The 20,146-nt window shown below is 48.9% G+C and overlaps 2 protein-coding genes across 2 annotated transcripts in view; both read right to left on the bottom strand.

Annotated features, from left to right (window-relative positions):
• The window catches only part of LOC138295259 (zinc finger protein 345-like), a 73,295-nt gene extending 53,409 nt beyond the window's left edge, over positions 1–19,886 (bottom strand). The window contains exon 1 of the mRNA XM_069233451.1: positions 19,789–19,886. The gene's annotated coding sequence lies outside the window, so the exon portion shown is untranslated. The remainder of the gene's footprint in view (positions 1–19,788) is intronic.
• Positions 1–19,905, bottom strand: part of LOC138295258 (zinc finger protein 850-like) — a 37,586-nt gene extending 17,681 nt beyond the window's left edge. The window contains exon 1 of the mRNA XM_069233450.1: positions 19,789–19,905. The gene's annotated coding sequence lies outside the window, so the exon portion shown is untranslated. The remainder of the gene's footprint in view (positions 1–19,788) is intronic.
• Between the last annotated feature and the right edge of the window lie 241 nt (positions 19,906–20,146).

The following is a 20,146-nucleotide window of genomic DNA, read 5'->3' as shown; positions in this document are numbered from 1 at the left end:
AGCACTCTGGGCACCAGTCCCCCTCCAGAACCAGTGGAGACCAGCATCCACTACCTCAATCCTTCACAGGATGAAGCACTCTGGGCACCAGTCCCCCTCCAGAACCAGTGGAGAACAGCATCCGCTACCTCTGTCCTGGCAGGATGAAGCACTCTGGGCACCAGTCCCCCTCCAGAACCAGTGGAGAACAGCATCCACTACCTCTGTCCTGGCAGGATAAAACACTCTGGGCACCAGTCCCCCTCCAGAACCAGTGGAGACTATTATTGACTTGAGAGACTGTGGCTTTGCACTCCCTAGGATGGTACAGTGGGCAAACCTCCCACTGTATAGACTTGAGAGACTGTGGCTTTGCACTCCCCAGGATGGTACAGTGGGCAAACCACCCACTGTATAGACTTGAGAGAATGTGGCTTTGCACTCCCCAGGATGGTCCAGTGGGCAAACCAACCACTGTAGAGACTTGAGAGACTTTGGCTTTCCACTCCCCAGGATGGTACAGTGGGCAACCCACCCACTGTAGAGACTTGAGAGACTGTGGCATTGCATTCCCCAGGATGGTACAGTGGGCAACCCACCCACTGTATAGACTTGAGAGACTGTGGCTTTGCACTCCCCAGGATACATCAATGGGCATGGAGCCCCCTAGTGGATCTGGCGTGGTGCATTCACCCGGCGGAGGTGCCCCCCTTCCCTTCCCCCTGAGGTGCCTGTTGTATTTCTATCTGATGCCCCAGCAGTGTTCTCTCTGTTTTGATCAGGAATCTGATGTGGGCCTTGCCCATGCATTTTGGGCCCAGTGGTCCACGGACATTGGATGGTGCATTACCTGCACTACTAATCGTGATGTATATTTTGTTGGATGTGTATATTTATCTGTATGTATTTGGTTACTGAATTTTGATATATTACAATGGTTGCACTAATTTCCTTTTGTCTTTGCATTCTTCCGGGAGGTTTGGGGGTTGTTACTGTTATGTTTGGACATGCATTGGTGTGTGTGTTGTAGTGGGTGAGGGTCGGGGTGGGGGTGGGGGTGTTGCGTGTGTGTGTCCCTGACTTTTGCCTCCCCCACCCCTATGTCGTAGGTGCAGTACTCACCGTTGTCTTCTGCGCCGGCGTTGATGATGATCGTACAGGAGCAGGAATACTATCGCGGGGAGTATTTGGAGTTCCGGTTCCATGGAATCGTCGTTCCTCATGGAGTGTGTAGAGGTGAGTGTTTTCCATTTGAAATGTCTGTTTCCGACGTGTTTTTATCCACGGTGAATCTGCCCCGGAAAAGGTGGCGGATTGGTAGGTTGTTATACTGTGGGCGGTACTTTGTCTCCCGCCTGTCTGTTGGTGGTGACCGCCAAGCTGTTTGTCTGTACCGCCGTGGCGGTCTGAGTGTTATAGTGGCTGTCTTTGTTGGGGGTTTCCGCCCCGGTCATAATTCCCATTATTTTTCCGCCGGCCTGTTTGCGGTCTTCCCGCCGCTTTAATACCGTCCGCCAGGGTTGTAATGACCACCTAAGTGCTAGAACTTCCATAGCATTAGAAACAGGTCTGGCTGATACACAGTTGCCCCAATAAAAAGACAGTACATCACTTGGACAAGGCATTTCACACAATCCTTCTGAAGGAGGCACAAACCTCCTTCAGAAACAGACAGAAAAAAGTCGGCAAACAGATTGGGGAAAGGTAAAAAACACTGCTAAAAGCGCAAGAAGGGAAACACCAGCATTACCGTTTTTTGGTGAACACATGTATTCTTGTTTAGCAAAAATAACTAAATCTTCCCAAAGTGATCCTCACGAGGTTTCGCCCTACTGTGAACAAAAAATACATCCTGTGCCCAAAATATGACCGCAATAAAACACTACATGGCATGTTAAAAGAGTTCGTGGTGGACCAGCATTTCCAAGTGAGAAGACCCTGATTGCAACTTTAACAGTCATGGATTCTCCCAATGTCGATACTTAATTAGCTATTTAATTACCTTTGAATAATAGCCCATTTGCTGTACCGTGGCTATATCTGCTGTGCAGTAAAAGTTTCATGTCAGGGGCGGGGCTTACACTGTGCATGTTTATTATTTTGTAGGGTGAGGAGCATATATGCGATGAATGGCTTATAATGCTGTAGTCATGGCAGTGGCTGTAGGTATGGCACGCAGTTACTGTGCCTAGTGTTGATTAATCTGCGCTCGCGTGCTGCCGTCCCTTACACGTCCTGACTCACAAGGCTCCTAAACATAGGTTTCCGAAGCGGAAGTATGGAGAGCAGGCACGTGTGTCATAAAAACAGCGGAGCGAGCCAGGGAGTGCGGGGAAGCCCGGAACTTCATGGGGGAGAACGGGAAGTGAGCGCGCGCTTCACATACCAGCGTAAATTACTGACTGGACTTTTATTGCCACACAGACTGAAAATAACAAAAGGAAGAGAGCGAGGGTGAGCTGGCCCTGGAAAATCCCCCCTCTGCTGTTGGTTTATGTTTACAGAGGGAGCTGGTGGGGAGGAGTAACTGAACAAGCACCCACACTGTTGAGGTGAAACAGGCAAATGCCAAAGAAAAGTCCCTTACAGAAGAGATGAACAGGACATAGCGTAATTACACAGTACTTTGTGCTGCTCCCAAAGTGAAAAAAGGCAGGACAAAGAGGCAGAACTGACCACTAGCAAGCAAGGATTTTTGAAAGACACTGCAGCAAACAAATGAGAACGCTGGAACTCACTCTATAGTATACTTAAAAGTATACAGCAGGCCGAACGCTAACGCTCAACTTAAAAATGGAGTATATCCCAGTAAAATGCCAAAACTTTGTTGAAAATTAGGTTTTCTGATTCAACTCTGCCTGGTGCTGAAAGTTTAGTTTAGTTTGGGTAATTTGTAAAGCGCATGGCTACCCGAAGGCCTCCCAGCGCTTAAAGGTAAGTGACAGCTCAGAATAGAAAACTCAAGAAAAGAACTATGATGAAAATAAGAAGGTCTTCAATTTTTTTACAAAAAGGTAGTTCCAAAGGTTCTTGTCGGAGTTCTAGGGGAAGGGAATTCCAAACATGAGCAGCTGTAACAAAAAAAAAAAAGGAGTTACCTCCCCAGGAAGATCTCATCTCCTGAATATGAACTCGCAGGACAGTAGAAGATCTCAGAGTCTTTGTAGGAACGTAAAATGAGTTTTTTTGAGGGCCGGTCAGGACAGAGGTCAAACATGGGCACCTATGGAGACAGGAGGGGTGCTCCAAGTTCCGGTCTGCTGGCGGGTAAGTACCCGCGTCCTCGAGTGGCAGACCAGGGGGGTTTGGTAGAGCACTGAGGGGGCCCCAAGTAGGCACACAAATCACACCCTCAGCGGCACAAGGGCAGCCGGGTGCAGTGGGCAAACAGGGTGCCAAGTTTGCATTAGGATTCAATAGAGGGACCCGGGCGTCACTCAGACGTTGCAGACAGGGCACAGTGGGCTTCTCGGGCCAGCCACCAACTGGGCAAGGGTGAGGGCTGTCTGCTGGTCACTGCTGCACCAGTGGTCGGTTTCTCACGGGCCTGGGGGCTGCAGATGCAGTGCTTCTCCAGGTGTTGGATATCTTCGTCCCAGGCAGTCGCGGTCAGGGGGGTCCTCGGGATTCCTTCTACAGGTGTTGTCGTGGGGGTGCAGAGAGGTCAGGCCAGGATGGACACGTCGGAGTCACCTGGGGGTCCTCTCTGGGTCGTTGGTTTCTCTGGAAACGGACCATGGACGTCGGGTGCAGAGTGATGGGGACTCACGCTTCTGGAGTGAGGTGAGAGTCCCTTTAAAGATGGTTTCTTCTTTCTTGGTTGGACAGGTCCGCTGTCCACAGGAGTTCTTGATCCTTCTTGGGTGCAGAGTAGTCCTCTGAGTTGCAGAGGTCACTGGGCCCGCAGGATGCATCGCAGGTGCAGGTTCTCTGAAGTAGGAGACAGGCCGGTAGGGCTGGGGCCCAAGCAGTTGTCTTCCTTCTTCTCTGCGGGGTTTTCAGCTAGGCAGTCCTTCTTTGTAGGTCATCAGGAATCTGATTTCCGGGGTTCAGGATCTACCCTGAATACTGAATTTAGGGATGTGTTAGGGTCACAGGGCATTAGCCAATGGCTACCGTCCTTGAGGGTGGCTACACCCTCCTTGTGCTCACTCCCTTTGGAGAGGGGAGCACATCCCTATCCCTATTGGGCTAAATCCTCCAAAACAAGATGGAGGATTTTCTGAGAAGGGAGTCACTTTAGCTCTGGTCACCTTAGGGGTGGACCTGGCTGAGAGGGTGACTCCTCCTTGTTTTTCTCATTATCTCCCCTGACTTGCCACCAAAAGTGGGGGCTGTGTCCGGGGGGATGGGCATCTCCACTAGCTGGAGTTCCCTGGGTCACTGTAACACCAGGCTTGAGCCTCTGAGCCTCACCGCCATGTGTTACAGTTCCTGCAGGGGGAGGTGAGAAGCACCTCCACCCAGTGCAGGCTTTGTTTCTGGTCACAGAGTGCACAAAGGCACTCACCCCATGTGGCCAGAAACCCGTCTGGATGTGGCAGGCTGGCAGAAACTTGTCAGCCTAGTACTAGTAGTTTGGCTAACATACATGGGGCATCTCTAAGATGCCCTCTGTGTGCGTTTTTCAATAAATCCCACACTGGCATCAGTGTGGGTTCATTGTGCTGAGAAGTTTGATACCAAACTTCTCAGTTTTCAGTGTAGCCATTATGGAAATGTGGAGTTAGTTTTTCACAAACTCCCAGACCATATACTCAGTATGGCTACCCTGCACTTACAATGTCTAAGAATTGACTTAGACACCTTAGGGGCATAGTGCTCGTGCAGCTATGCCCTCACCTGTGGTATAGTGCACCCTGCCTTAGGGCTGTAAGGCCTGCTAGAGGGGTGACTTACCTATGCCATAGGCTGTGGGTTGTGGGTATGGCGCTCTGAGGGGAGTGTCATGCCGACTTAATCTTTTTCTCTCCACCAGCACACACAAGCTGAGAGGCAGTGTGCATGTGCTGAGTGAGGGGTCCCCAAGGTGGCATAATACATGCTGCAGCCCTTAGAGATCTTCCATTGCCACAGGGCCCTTGGTACCAGTTACAAGGGACTTATCTGTGTGCCAGGGCTATGCCAATTGTGGAGACAAAGGTACAGTTTTAGGGAAAGAACACTGGTGCTGGGGGCTGGTTAGCAGGGTCCCAGCACACTACCAATCAAAGCTGGTATCAACAAAAGGCAAAAGGTTAGGGAGTAATCATGCCAACAGTGGCATTTTCCTACAATGCCATTTTCAGGGGAAAACAAAAAACACAAGCTTTCTTCTGCATCCATTTACCCCCATTTAAAAAAAAAAAAAAAAGTGCTTCCGAGTGCTGTGAATATTGTAGTATGGTGACTATAATGCGTATAACAGCCGCTAGATGACAGCATAATAAAAATAGCATTTGTAAGAAACATGGCCCTGTTACCATGCATTAGCACCTAGAGAGCATAACCACATAAAAACAGAATGGCAGAAATGAAGGCAGTGGAACCATATAATTAGCCCCTAGAAGGCATAGTACATTGCACATTTTCAAGGATTGCAGGCCTACCGCAATGATATTACAAACATTGAATACAAGTCTGCACTCTGCTTGGAAAGCGCTGCATACAGATCACTGGGCGCACACGAGAGAGACGAGAGACGAGAGAGGAGCTCAGGCGTACGGCGCTGGTGCCGGGTGGCTCGCGTCGCGGTTGGCTCACCGCGAGTGCAAGTGTGAGCGCGAGGTGCGCGGCGTCCGGCGTCCAGCGCACACGGTCTGGGGGCTGTTAGCCGCTCCCCGTGTTAGCAGGAGAAAACAGCCGCGGGAAGCCGGGAAGCCGAGAAGCCGAGTGAGCACGGTCCGGGGTGCAGAAGCTGCTGGCAGGGGGGAGCAGCTTCCGCGAGCAGGCGGGTGCGACCAGGGCTGCTGCCTGTTTTCACCAGCGCCGTCACGGTGCGGACTACGGCGTGGTCTGGACACTCAGTAAGCCAGTAAGCCAGAAGGCAGTAAGCCAGAAGGAGCACCAGAGGAGTACCGGAGTCCCAGAGCACGAGAGGAGCACTAGAGGGGTACCAGAGGAGCTTGGAGCTTGGAGTTGCTGCCCTGCCCTGCCCTGCCATCACATGGACTAGGTGAAGCCAAGGAGATTATTAAACTAGTCAGAGGGAGCCAGAAGGAAGGCCGTCCCCCTGTGGACCTCCTGTGACCTCCCACAGCCCCTCCTGGAAAAAGACGCTGAGCAGGAGAGCAGACCGGGTGAGACCAGGACTGACCAGGAGAGACCGGGTAAGCAGACTTCGTGGGAAGGGGGGGGGTCCCTGTCCACCATCCCGGCCATTGAACCCCTCTCCCTCTCCCTGTCCTGCTCCTGCCCTCGGCTCCGGCATCGGTACTCAACCGCGCCACGTCGTCTCACCCAGCCTTACCCAGCCACAGCCACAGCCACAGCAACAGCTCTAGCCATAGCCCTAGTTGGCCCTTGGCCTTGGATTTGGATTTGGACTGGGACTTGCCGTTGTTGATTGGTGGTCTCTTCTAAAGACCAAGCAAGGAAGGAAGGAAGGAACCCAGTAAGGGACCAAGGAGCCAAGGGGAGGGGTGCGGTGAGTGGTGAGCGGTGAACGGTGAGCAGTGAGCAGTGAACGGTAACTGGAGGATGGTTGGGACAAGAGGAAAAACAAAGAAGGCTAGGGAGGCCAATAAGGCGTTCACTCACCTAGCGGATTCCCAAAGACCAGAGCAGGAGCAGGAGCTCAAAAGTCTACAAAGTCTAGGGTTAGACCAGAACCAGGATCAGGATCAGGACCAGGATCCCAGAACCATCCAGCAATCCCAGGGGGGATTCGCAAACCTAAGTGAGGACACAGCAGACACAGCAGAGGGTGTCCAATTCGGGTCTCCCGCCAACAAAAGCGATTCCGAGCCAGGAGAAGAGTCAGGCGGGACATTAGAAGTGGTGACACTGCCTTGCTTGCCAGCCCATACTGACTCTGACGATACAGGGGGTGCCCTACCGAATGCAGGAGAAACTGTAGGCGGAACTGTGGGGGGCCTTCCAAGTCCTCTGTGCAGGGGACATAAGTATACACCGACACACCCGGGCCCGGGTGGATCTACGGGAGTAAGGAAAACTAGACCAAAAACAAACACTATCACTAACTATTACAACCAAGTGAACTCGAACTCAGAACAGCCGCAAACGCAAAGTCCCAGAGCCAGTGGCCTCCGATCACAGCCACCGGGGGAAGTGGGTGGCTACAACATGGGGGGGGGTGAACTGGAGCTACCAGCGACCAGGCTCCAGGATACTCGCCCACTTCAGCAGCAACAGCAACAGGCTGGTTTATCGCAATTATTCTGCCCAATGAGTAATCCTCTTGGGGATGGTGAAGTGGAGTTAAATAACCCCCCAAAGTGGAGCAACTTTTCGGGAGAGCAAAGAAAAAGCAACGATTCACCTTATCCTGACCCCCAAACGGGACTATTGAACTCCGGGAATTTTTCACTAACATCCTCTCCACAATGTGCCCAAGCAGAATTCACAGCACTCCAAAATGTAATGGGTCCAGAAACAGACTGCTCACCATCTAAACAGACCCATAAAACCCCAGCGCCACAGCTTCACTGCGGAAGACAAATTGTTAAAACTAATTTAATGCTGGGCAGACTCAACAGTAGTTCTTTCAGTCTGGAGCTGTCCTCACTCGACAACTCCGTTATTGGCAACACAGACCCTCAACTAAACAGCATAACATCAGAAGATCTAAACTTCCTGGAAGGTAGTATAATCATAGGCCACAGAGGAAAGGAAGGTAAAAATCCAGAAGGTCAGATAACCAACGAACAAAGTGGCAATGGAGACGACCTCTCACTAGACCAACCAATTCTTAGTATCATGAAAGTTATATGTGCAACACTGGGCTCAATCGCAACAACGATCATGGCCCAGTCTCAAAAATTTGATGATCAACTTGAACTGACCAAACAACTTACATCCTCAATACAGTCTATAGATTACAGGATGGCCCTAGTAGAGGGCGTAATTAGGGAAAACCTGTTGCACCAAGCAGTGGCCGATAAAATGGACAAGTTGGATGGACAAGTTTGTGGACCACTGCTGGAAAAACTATTGGAAGTCCCAAAAGTAATCAAAGACATAATCGAAGACTGCAAACATAACCTTAAAAGCACACAGGGGTGCATTCACGAGTTAGGAAAAACAGAATCTAGTTTAATTGAAGGGCCAGCAGACAAAGAAAATATAGAAAGTCACTTCGGCCCAGGACGAGAGAACTACCCAGATGTAAAAAATCAGACACCTAAGAGGGAGAGAACAAATGGAAGTCCTGAATTTGGAAGCAAAGTCCCAAACACAGTAGAAAAAAGGCCACCGGGTAAAAGGCCTCAACTAACAGGCAGATGGAAAAACACATGGAAGAAAGCTAGAGGAAAAAAAAAAGCACCAGCAGGAAAGGCCTTAAATATGTTACAACAGATAGGCCTAATAGGAGAAATCAGAAACACAGGTGATGAGAGTGCCCAACATCAGTATAAAGATAAAAGCATTAAGTCGGAGAGCTTTGAGAAACCTACCGATAAAGTGTTTAACTTTATAAATAAAAATCCCGGATTATTGTGCGACAAAAGTTGCACTCACCATTCCCATATAAACCGCATACCCACTGGCCCCAGGGGACACCAAGCATCTGGGCATGACTTAGACAAAGAAAGGTGGTCCGGAAAAGACCCTGGAACAAATCATGGGATAAACGAGGTAAATGATCCTCCAGCCAACGAACAACCCAAATGGAGCCCAGGAACATCCAAACCCAGCATTTGTATCGATAAGCACCTCCCAGCTACAAAAACTGAACATTTAGTTCAGGTACACTACTCAAACATAGTAGAAGACCACTACGGAAAATACCAGCAGCCTCCGAACCCCATTAGTGAGGGGGCAGAACAAGATAATAGCAAAGGCGAAAATAGAAGGGCAGAGACCCCAGAGTATATACGAAACGGACAAAGTATAAGAACAACCATGTGCGTGGACAACACAACAGCCCCAGTTCCCGCACCCCGGACAAAGGCAAAATATTGTTCTCAGGGCAGCCCTGGAAATTATAATCTCAGCAACCAGCCTGGGTGGATCACTGATTCGCCTGCACCATCGCGCCCAGCACTGGACCTGGAAACCAATGAAATCAAAGGAAAAAGGGACAATTGGCCTCCAAAAAGGCAACCCTACGAAGAACAAAGGAACAAAGAAGTGCAACTGGGGAGGGAAAAAGGCCAGGTAAATCGAATATCTACTAGTCGGGCAGTTACCACTCAAGACAGACAAAATGAGAACACCCAACTCCAAGGTAGACTGTCGCAGGAAGGTGGCGGGCACACTGTGATCCGGTCTGAAACAACTAAAAACCCCGAAGCCACGATCTTGTTTATGCCTGAGTACTCCTCAAGAGGAAGTCACGACATCCTGAACAGGTCTAACATCTTATGTCTTGTTAACTCCCTGCCAGCCTTACAGAATGTAACAACTAAAGATCTCCTTTCAGTAAGATTCATACCAAAAAAAGAATTAGAGAACGGGGAATTAACAGAAACAGTCTGGGCCTCACCTTGGATAGCAGAACAGATCTTAAAATGTTCAAACACGATGAAGACCTGGGGAATATCCATTGCTACTCCTCAAAAAGAACTATATCCAACCATTCTTCCTGAAAAAGCTACAGACCGAAACATGATGCGTAGGCAAGAGGCAAAAGGCAATTTCGGCTCGATACTTCAGGGAGCAATCAGCTCCAAACAACAACTCCCTGAACGAATAAACTTGAGTAACATGAGGTTCTGCCTGGTAGCTAATTCCCCTAGAAACAGTAGGGGCAATCCCCCACAGTTACAGAATTGCAAAGAGCAATCATTTAAAAGCTCGTAGCAAAAAATGGATAACTCGAACATAAAAAATAAAACCAGTCCCATATTAAAAATTCTAAGCTGGAACATAGCAGGTTTAAAAAACAAAATGGAAGATAAAGACTGGGTTGAATTTATTAAAAAACAAGACATCAGCTGCTTCCAAGAAACTTGGTCTACACATGCTATTGACCTAGATGGGTTCGCCACCTTCCACTCACCTGCAATTAAGCAAAAAAAAGGAAGACCCTCGGGAGGTCTGAGTATTTGGATTAGAACTTCATTACTGAGGAACTCCGTAGTAACTCACACCGTACAAAGCAAGGGAATCCAGACGCTCGCAGTCAAATACGAGGAATGGTCACTTGAAATAGTAAATGTGTAATTCCCACCTATCAGCCGGGCTCAAGTTACGCCAGGGGTGCGGCTCCTTAAAGAACATATCCTAAACAAAAGAACCATGGATCGGAGGAACCCAGTACCAGGTCACATGAACAATCGCTCTCTCCAACCTTGTAAAACCTTTTTATTGATATGTGGTGACTTCAACACTAAACCTCATTCTATCCTCTGGGACGAACAAGTAGCAGAGGAAGATTATGCTTGGAATATCCCAACGCCTCTTATCCAACGTTGTAATGACTCCAAGAAAGGAGAATTAATCTTTGAAGCATTAATAGAAGGAGGACTTCGCACATTAAATGGGAGAACAAAGTCAGATAAAACCTTTAAATCTACCTTTCGAACTGGAAAAAGGCAAAGCATAATTGACTATATGGCAATAAACATCGAAGCCTGGCATTACGTCATCGATATGGAAATAAGGGACAGAATCGAGAGTGATCACGACCCACTGCTAATGGAGATAGTCCATCCGGACACGAGCCCAGGGAAGGCGGAGTCTCCATTCAACGGAAATAGCCTAACAATAACTATGAGACCAAACAGGAAAAACATATTAAGGTCAAATGAGGATGAACCTTATATGAGTGTTCCCAGCCAAACCTGGTTGTCATCACTTAGCACGTTCTTAAACCCATCAGATAATGACGCTATACCCCTCCTGCATAACTTTAATAATTTGCTACTGCAAACAAAAAAGGAAAAGATCAAGCATCCTCAAATCAATCCTAAAATGATGGAGGGCTGGTTCGATGAAGAGTGTTTAAAGCTAAAAAAGACCTTATCACAAGCACTGAAGAACCGGCACTTGAATGATTCCAACGAGCAACATTTTCATGGATGTAGGCAACAGTACAAAAAATTATTAAGATACAAAAGGAAGATATTTCCACATAAACTTTGGAAAACTTTACTGCAAGCAATAACGGCAGGGAACTCCAAAAAGTTTTGGGAGATAGTCAGGTGGGGATGCGAAGGCCCCCCGAAAAACCTAGAACTGAATATTAACCCTCAACTTTGGGTAAAGCACTTTACTGCCTTGTATCAGGAAGTGGCCAAGACAGAACCAGGGATGACCATTAACTCAAACATCCCCACTCAAGGGCTGGGAGGCAGAAATCAAAGATCAAGCAAAGTATTTCCTCTTCAAAAGACCCACGCAGCATCTTCAAATTGTCTTTTTAGATCGGTAAACGGAACCCAGAATGTACTAGTCTCTAACGAATTTTCCAGCACAAATTCCACGCAAGTAGCCCACGTCATTCCACGTGCAATGAAGTTAATACCGGAATTCAGTGAAAAAGAGATTAAACAAGTTATCCTCCTTCAAAAGCCGCTTAAGGCTGCAGGCCCAGATGGCATCCCTTCAGATGCTTACCGTAACCAGCTAACGTTATGGTTACCTGCTCTAGCCCGTCTATTCAACAGTGTTTGGCATTACGAGGTAATCCCTCCTTCTTGGAAGGAATCAATAATCGTTCCAATTCACAAAAAAGGGCCTCGGGACATGGTGAGCAATTATAGACCTATCTCACTGCTTGATAGTGTTGGAAAGATTTTTGCCAAATTGATTCAGTCGCGTCTAGACCAATGGCTAGAGGACGGAGATTTAATATCAACACACCAAGCTGGTTTTAGGAGAGGCCAAAGTACAACAGACCAACTTTTTAAGCTAAACATGATCTGTGCTAAATACGCCACCCTTAAAAACAGTCCATTATACCTGGTCTTTGTGGATCTCCAAACAGCCTTCGACAGCGTAAATCGCCAAACATTATGGCAGCTATTGTCGGACATGGGCATACAGGGAAAAATCTTAAGGCTGCTAATTCTATTGCATACAGGAAACACTGCCAGGGTCAGATATTCTACGAGAAATGATTATACGGCCAAAATTCCAATTGAGCGAGGTGTAAAACAAGGCTGCGTTTTGGCCCCAACCTTATTCAATTGTTATATAAATAAAGTAAGTCAAGTTTTGAAGGAATTAAATCTGGACGTACCAAAACTAGCCAATGAAAGTATACCTATCTTGCTCTTTGCTGATGACGCCGTATTACTGGCAAGAACAGAGATAGCAATGCATGGTCTACTTAGGGGCTTCGAATCTTTCTGTACCTCAAGGAGCATGGTAATCAATGAGGGGAAAACAAAGTTTATGATTCTCAACCAAAAACAGACGTTGCAATCGACTTTTAGGGTAAATAATAAGCCTTTGGCCCGAGTGGCCTCCTATGATTACCTGGGCTGCAGATTAGATGAAAAACAGACATGGAAACCACAAATCTACAAAAGCAGAATTTCCTTGGCCCAACAAGCCGGAGCAGTACTCAGATTTGCAAAGGCTACAGGCAATCACTCCGTGAGCTCCGCGCTGCTTGCATACAAAACAAAAGCAAGAGCCGCAGCACTTTACAGCGCAGAGATCTGGGGATTCAGAAAGATTCCATCAATACAAGTAACCGAGAATAAATTTTTACGCCAATTACTTTGTCTAGGTAATGCTACACCAATGAACGCAATAAGAATTGATCTACAGATGAGAAAGGTTGAGGACTACATCGCTCTGGCTCCAGTAAGATACTGGATCCGTATTTGGACAAAAGAGGCTCTCAAACCATTCAGAGACGTACTTAAGGATATCATGAAGCTGCAAAACCATCGGAAACTGCCCTGGTTCAAACATATTTCAACTATCCTGGCTGCTATCGGCCAGGATGACTTTTGGCTCCATCCTGAAAAAATCAGAAGGCCTAGTCTTGCTGTCATAAAAAAGGCATATTGGGAGCGAAAGACAGAGATTATGTGCAAGTCATTTAGCCCTTTATTCAAGCGGTATATTTTGTTTAACCAAGAGCTTAATCCAGCAATATTCATAGACAGTATTTATCCGGAGGAAAAAAGGGCTCTCTACTTTAAATTCCGTATGGGCACACTACCAGTGACAGCGGTGGTCAACAGATGGCAATCCGCTCCTCCGGGTAGTTTAGAATGTTGTCCATGTCTTCATGGTGGTCCGGAAACACTTTCCCATTTCCTTTTACTATGTCACTTTACGCTCAGACTCCGTAAATTGTACCTTCGTCCACTTTTCAGAACTTTCGGAGTTAGGAAGTGCAAGGAGGCGGAAGCGCTATGTATGCGTTCAGATGAGAAATACATTGTGACAAAGGTCTCAACTTATATCTTGGAAGCATGGAAATTACGTCTATCAATGCACCTACAGTTGGCACAGGCACAATAGCCTATGTTATCCCGTACCTATTTAGCTTGGGAAATCGGTGCAGGGTAATGTAAACTGGGTTAGGCCTCGGTCTTTTATTAAATGGCTGGAAGGCAATGCAAGGCCCCAAATGACTCGTCCCATAATAAGACATTTTAAATATTAGATTCATAATGTTTTTCTAGAATAAGTTACGTTTTTATGTAAATTATGGTCAAATCAGGTTTTACGATAATGCATGGTAAATTGGATACATTTTGGCACATGTTAAATCAAAAATTCAAGCATAGTTCCTTTTATTGAGATGTTTTTATTTTAATGTGATTTTTATTGAGTTCGAGGGATTGATATCTATTGTGTGATTATTGTTAAGGCCTGATAGGCTAATAACAATTAAATAAATAAATGGTAAATGGTAAATGGATATTACAAACAAGACTCTTAAAACAGAAACGAGTCTCAGCTGTAAAACAAAAGTTCCAGCCATGAGAGAGCTTAAATAAACACTGAATGTGGGAGGGGTTATTTTGGAGGTCCCCACTAACCTGGTGTGGGGACTCACAGTTGACCTAGACAGAAAGAGTGTGTTGTGCTGAATGTTTTGGTGGTGGTCCCATTATCCCAGACCCACCACAGGCTGAGATATGATGAAAAATGGTTTGAAAAAAGAAAGAATCCCCCTCAAAAGGATTATGGGGCGAGTTACGTTGACTGTAATGCTCAGAACAGCCCCTAAAGAACACCATAATAAAAATAGCAGGTATAAGAAACATGCTCATGTAACCATATATTTAGTCTCTAGAGGACATTACCACATGGAAACAGAATGGCAGAAAATAATGCAGAGCAGCCACATATTTAGCCCTAGAGAGCGTAGAGCATTACACATTTTCAGGGCTAGCAGGCCTACTGCAAGGATACTACGAATAAGACCCTTAATACAGAATCTACTTTCAGCTGCAAGACAAAACTTCCAGCCATGAGAGAGCTTAAAAAGACACAGAATGGTGGGAGGGGTTATTTTGGGTCCCCACTAACTTAGTGTGGAGGCCCAGAGATGACCGAGACAGAAAGACCAGGTCGTGATGAATGGTTTGGGAGTGGTCCCATTGTCCTAGGACCACCACCGGCTGAGTTATGGGCAAAAATGTTTTGCTTCTTGAACAGTGTCAGGGTTCTTTGTTTTGACAGAGTCCTGGAAGTGAATTTGGGATGCACTAGAGCGAGGCAAGGAATTAACCAGGTTTTCTTGAGAGTAAATGTCTTGTGCAGAAGTAGCAAAAGCACTTTCACTGTTAGGAACATTCTCCCCTGTCTGAGGTAATAGAACCTCCAAAAACTCATTATTGCTTTGTAATTCTTCTACAGACAAGGATTGGGGGTCATAATCACAGATATCATAATAGTCGACCATTGATGGATCAGCAAGCCACGCAATGTAGTACTGAATTCGCAATCTTTGATTTTCTTTAACAAGTCTATCCTTTAAACGAAGGCCTTTTTTAGAGGTCTTCAGAGAATGTTTAGGTTTAGAAAGGGGTGTCTTAACATGATAGGAAAGCTTGTTAGGTCTGTGTGTGCCTTTGCTGCCTGGGGAGCCTGACATTTTTGGTTAGTGCATTCTGTCACGGTTTCGGGCTGGTCTGATCAGGACTCTGATTGGGACACCCCTTGAGGTCACTGAATATCCTAAAGAGGTCGTGTACTGGGGCAGAAGAGCAGCTAAAGGCATACACGGAAAGGACAGCTATGGACAGGCACAGGAAAGTAAAAGCAGAGCAACCCTTGTGTGAACAAATAGGAAACAGATTACTAGTGGACAAACACGCTGGGGTTGTACACAGAGTAAGGCGCAGAACCTCCCACAGTGACAGGGAATCTCAATGCCTCTGTGCAGTTTGTGCTTACAGATAGTCACCCTGCCAGCCCCATAGAAAGGAGGCAGGAGAAGTGATTCTGTCTCTGGACCCTAGAGCACAAACAAGGATAGTATTTACATACACAGGACACGCTCTTGTGGGTCCAGCTGGAAACACAGTGGCGATTCCTGAGAAAACAGCAATAGCACACTGTCACTGTGAGGCGCAAAAGACAATGTATAACACTAGACAAGTATGGGGGTTGGAATTGCCTCTTGGAAACCAGGAGCCAACCCCAGTACAAAGGAGGACACGTATACACTGGTGAAGACTGATAGAACATTTACCAGACACAAATAACCAAGAAGAAACGGAAACAGAAGGGAACAAGCTAAGAGGCAGAGGCAAGTTTTGGGAACAGGCTCAGGCTGAAGTAAAGGCTGGACTAGGACTTGAAAACTGGGTGCAAACTTCTGGCTGGAACAAACAGAGACAGGACTGGAAAACTGAGAGCAGGCTCTGGCTGGAACAGGCAAGGACAGGGCTGGAATACAGGGAGTAGGGATGAGTACAGGATCACAGGATGCTGAGCCAGCGCCGAGACTGGATCCTGACTCCCCAGTTCTAAGTCAGCAGCTTTTGCGAATTTTAAGCAAAGTTGTCAAAGGAGATTGTTAATGTGAGGAGCTGAGATTTCTTTCCATGGACTCGGTTACCTTCCTCCCCCCTGGAAACTGTCCAACAAACTGTAGATTAAACAAGCAGGGCTTTCATGCTGGCAAATCACAGGGTCCTGCGCCCACAAAGTGGATTTAAATGGCGTCGAGGCGCTATCTGCCGCGCTGTATAATAAAGGTTTATGTTGTGAAACTCCCATTCTTCAGGGAAGCTTCTGGAAGTGCAGATGTGTGGGGGGGGTGCGGGGGGGGGCTGCTGAAATGCAGGTGACTCGGCTGCACTTCTAAAGTTTCTTCACTTCTCACCTTGCAGGGGCTCCGAGCTCAGGGGTACAACCCACAAAAGACTGATCCTGTAACCCACACACATTTCTAAATTCCAGCCCAATATGCTAAAAGTAGCAGAAAGTCATTTATAAAACAGTCCAATATTTACCAATCCACAACACCGGGAAAAATGTGGCCCAACTGTGCGTGACCCGGACCAACCTGGCCCCTTCCCAGGACAGAGGTCACTTTTATACCAATATAGACCAGTGTCAGGGGTCACAGGCCTGAGACCCCCGGGAGCGGGAGGGGTCGGGGAGAAGGAAACCATTCACCGTTTTTATTCCACTAATTACACTGTAAACAGGAGGAGGGAGCAAAGCCCCTCACTCAGTGACTTCCCGGCTCCAACCCTCCCACCCCGATAACTCACCTGCAGCAGATCACACGGCGACAACTCACTCACCTGCAGCAGATCACACGGCGACAACTCACTCACCTGCAGCACTTCACACGGCGACAACTCACTCACCTGCAGCAGATCACACGGCCACAACTCACTCACCTGCAGCAGATCACACGGTGACAACTCACTCACCTGCAGCAGATCACACGGCGACAACTCACCTGCAACAGATCACACAGCCACAACTCACTCACCTGCAGCACTTCACACGGCGACAACTCACTCACCTACAGCAGATCACACGGCCACACCTCACTCACCTGCAGCAGATCACACGGCCACAACTCACCTACAGCAGATCACACGCCCACAACTCACTCACCTGCAGCAGATCACACGGCAACAACTCACCCACAGCAGATCACAGGGCGACAACTTACTCACCTGCAGCACTTCACACGGCGACAACTCACTCACCTGCAGCAGATCACACGGCCACAACTCACCTGCAGCAGATCACACGGTGACAACTCACTCACCTGCAGCAGATCACACAGCGACAACTCACTCACCTGCAGCAGATCACACGCCCACAACGCACTCACCCGCAGCAGATCACACAGCGACAACTCACTCACCTGCAGCACATCACACAGCTACAGCTCACCCGCAGCAGATCACACAGTGACAACTAGGTCACCTGCAGCAGATCACACGGCCACAACTCACTCACCTGCAGCAGATCACACGACCACAACTCACTTACCTGCAGCAGATCACACGGCAACTGCTCACCTTCAGCAGATCACACGGCCACAACTCACTCACCTGCAGCAGATCACACGGCCACAACTCACTCACCTGCCACAGATCACACGGGACAACTCACTCACCTGCAGCAGATCACACGGCCACAACTCACCTGCAGCGGATCACACGGCAAGACCTCATCTGCAGAGGTGCACACGGCGACAACTCACTCACCCGCAACAGATTACACAGCCACAACTCACCTGCAGCAGATCACACGGCGACAACTCACTCACCTGCAACAGATCACACGGCGACAACTCACTCACCTGCAACAGATCACACGGCCACAACTCACCAGCAGCAGATCACACGGGGACAACTCACCCGCAGCACATCACACGGCGACAACTCACTCACCTGTAGCAGATCACACGGCCACAACTCGCGTGCAGCAGATCACACGGCCACAACTCACACACCTGCAACAGATCACACGGCGACAACTCACCTACAGCAGATCACACGGCCACAACTCACCTGCAGCAGATCACACGGCGACAAGTCACCTGTTGCAGATCACACGGTGACAACTCACCTGCAGCAGATCACACGGCCACAACTCACCTGCAGCAGATCACACGGGGACAACTCACTCACAGCAGATCACACGGCGCTCTCCCTTCACACAGCACTTCTGGGTGATAATAATTCGCTGTCTGTGTCCATCCAGGGCTTGTGTGGTCGCCCCCACCGCTGCCATTAGCAGGGACCGCGGAAGGGCCTCATCCAGTGGGGGTGGTCTGCACCCCCCAATCACCCCCACCCCAGGGATGGTGAAAGGATGCAGGAGGGAGGGATAGGGGGCGCTATGCTCTATCTCTCTCCTCACACAATAAATGTTCCCCGCCCCCTCTACCCCCATGAGATCTGTGGTTCAGCCTCCTGTAGAGATGAGTGAAGTACCCCCCACACCTGGTGCTTGCACCCCTGTCCTGACTGCATCCCCACACCTGGTGCTTGCACCCCTGTCCTACCTGCACCCCCACACCTGGTGCTTGCGCCCCTGTCCTGACTGCATCCCCACAACTGGTGCTTGTACCCCTGTCCTGGCTGAACCCTCCCCCCACACATGCTGCTTGCACCCCTGTCCTGGCTGCACCCCCTCACAGCTGGTGCTTGCCCCCCTGTCCTGCCTGAACCCTCCCCCCACACATGCTGCTTGCACCCCTGTCCTGGCTGCACCCCTCGACCACACATGCTGCTTGCACCCCTGTCCTGGCTGCACCACCATACGTGCTGCTTGCACCCCTGTCCTGGCTGCACCCCCCCACCCGCCCCCCGGAAACACCGGGTGCTTCCACCCCAGTTCTGGCTGAACCACTCGGACTCCAGTACAACTCTCCCCACTCTACCCCCCCCCCTCCCCCGCCCCCCAATACCTGGAGCCCTTCCCCAGAATCCGGACCTCGGCATCTCCAAATCTGACACAGCCTCTTCCGACAGACGTGAAAACCCTCCCCTGATGATTAAATATTCCTCTTGTAAAGCGCTTCAGCACCCTAGGGTAATGTCAGCGCTATATGATTGTGCATAACTGTATAAATAAATAAAACATCCCTGTAGCTCTTCACCTATTCTGACCGCCCGTGGCGCGGGGAAGGGTCAAGGAGAAAGATAAAATTCAACGTTTTTTATTATTGTTGTGCAGGTTTCTCTAGCACGAAGTATAGAGCACATGAGCACCAGTTACATCACACAGGGATACTTCACGTTTTGTGGCAGGGACTGGGCGAGTACGTGATTTGCCCAGAATCACAGGGTGTGGAACAGACGCCGAGACTCGAGCCTGGCTCCCCCGCTCCAAGGGCGGCAGCTCAGGCCCTTAAACCACAATTACATCCAAACAGGAGGAGGAAAGAAAACCCCTCAATCAATAACCCTGCCACCCAGAAACTCGCCTGCAGCAGATCACACGGCGACAACGCACAGATCACACGGCAACAACACACCAACAGCAGATCACACGGCGACAACACACCTGCAGCAGATCACACGGCGACAACACACCAACAGCAGATCACACGGCGACAACACACCAGCTGCAGCAGAGCACACGGCGACAAATCACTCACCTGCAGCAGATCACACAGTGACAACTCACCCGCAGCAGATCACACAGCAGATCACACAGCGACAACTCACAGTTTACACAGCAGAATACACATGCAGCAGATCACACGGCGACCACTCACTTGCAGCAGATCACACGGCGACATCTCACCTGCAGCAGATCACATGGCCAGAACTCATCTGCAGCAGATCACACGGCGCGCTCCCTTCACACATCACTTCTGGTTGATAATCCACGGTCTGTGTCCATCCAGGGCTTGTGTGCGGCCCCCACCCCTCGTGATCTGTGGTGCAGCTGCTCACACGACAGGAAGGCGTTAGCAGCATCCTGTAGAAATGTCTTAAGTAACTTCCTTTCCTGCCCTGAGCACCCCCCAATACTTCCTCTTACTCAACTCCGCTTCATTTCTCCGATCCTTACACCCCCAAGCCCCCTCTCCTGGTTGCACCCCCACCCCTGGTGCTTGCACCCCTGTCCTGGAGTCGGGCCCTTCTCCTCACGCCTCTTT

This window comes from Pleurodeles waltl, chromosome 5, assembly GCF_031143425.1.
Source record: "Pleurodeles waltl isolate 20211129_DDA chromosome 5, aPleWal1.hap1.20221129, whole genome shotgun sequence".
Taxonomy (NCBI): domain Eukaryota; kingdom Metazoa; phylum Chordata; class Amphibia; order Caudata; family Salamandridae; genus Pleurodeles; species Pleurodeles waltl.
Note: the sequence above shows the minus strand (reverse complement) of the source record. Positions and strands in the feature narration are given on the sequence as shown.